The 349-nt window shown below is 52.1% G+C and overlaps 1 protein-coding gene across 1 annotated transcript in view; it reads left to right on the plus strand.

The window, feature by feature from the left end:
* The window catches only part of LOC111867726, a gene marked incomplete at its 5' end in the record, with an annotated part of 591,832 nt that overhangs the window by 346,245 nt on the left and 245,238 nt on the right, over positions 1-349 (plus strand).

Raw genomic sequence — 349 nt, forward strand, 5'->3', positions numbered from 1 at the left:
CCACAAAGTAAGTTTCCCACTCGTCCCACAGCTAGCAAACCTTATATTGCGCGAAGCGACTGCGCGTACGTGATAGAGCAATGACGTAGCATGGCGCATGCACTAACGGAATTTCCCGCGTTCCCACAGTAGCATCGTCGCAGCTACTGAAGATGGAGGCTCTTATTCCAGCTCCCGCCGACTGTGAAGTGCGGTCAGTGATAAAGTTTTTGAATGCGCAGAGCATAGCGCCGATCGAAATTCATCGTCAGCTGTGCCGGGTCTATGGGCCTAAAGTCATGAGCAAGCAGATGGTGCGTCGCTGGTGCAGACAGTTTTCAGCAGGTCGACAAAGTGTGCATGATGAGAA

Source organism: Cryptotermes secundus, unplaced genomic scaffold (genome assembly GCF_002891405.2).
Source record: "Cryptotermes secundus unplaced genomic scaffold, Csec_1.0 scaffold80, whole genome shotgun sequence".
Classification (NCBI taxonomy): Eukaryota; Metazoa; Arthropoda; class Insecta; order Blattodea; family Kalotermitidae; genus Cryptotermes; species Cryptotermes secundus.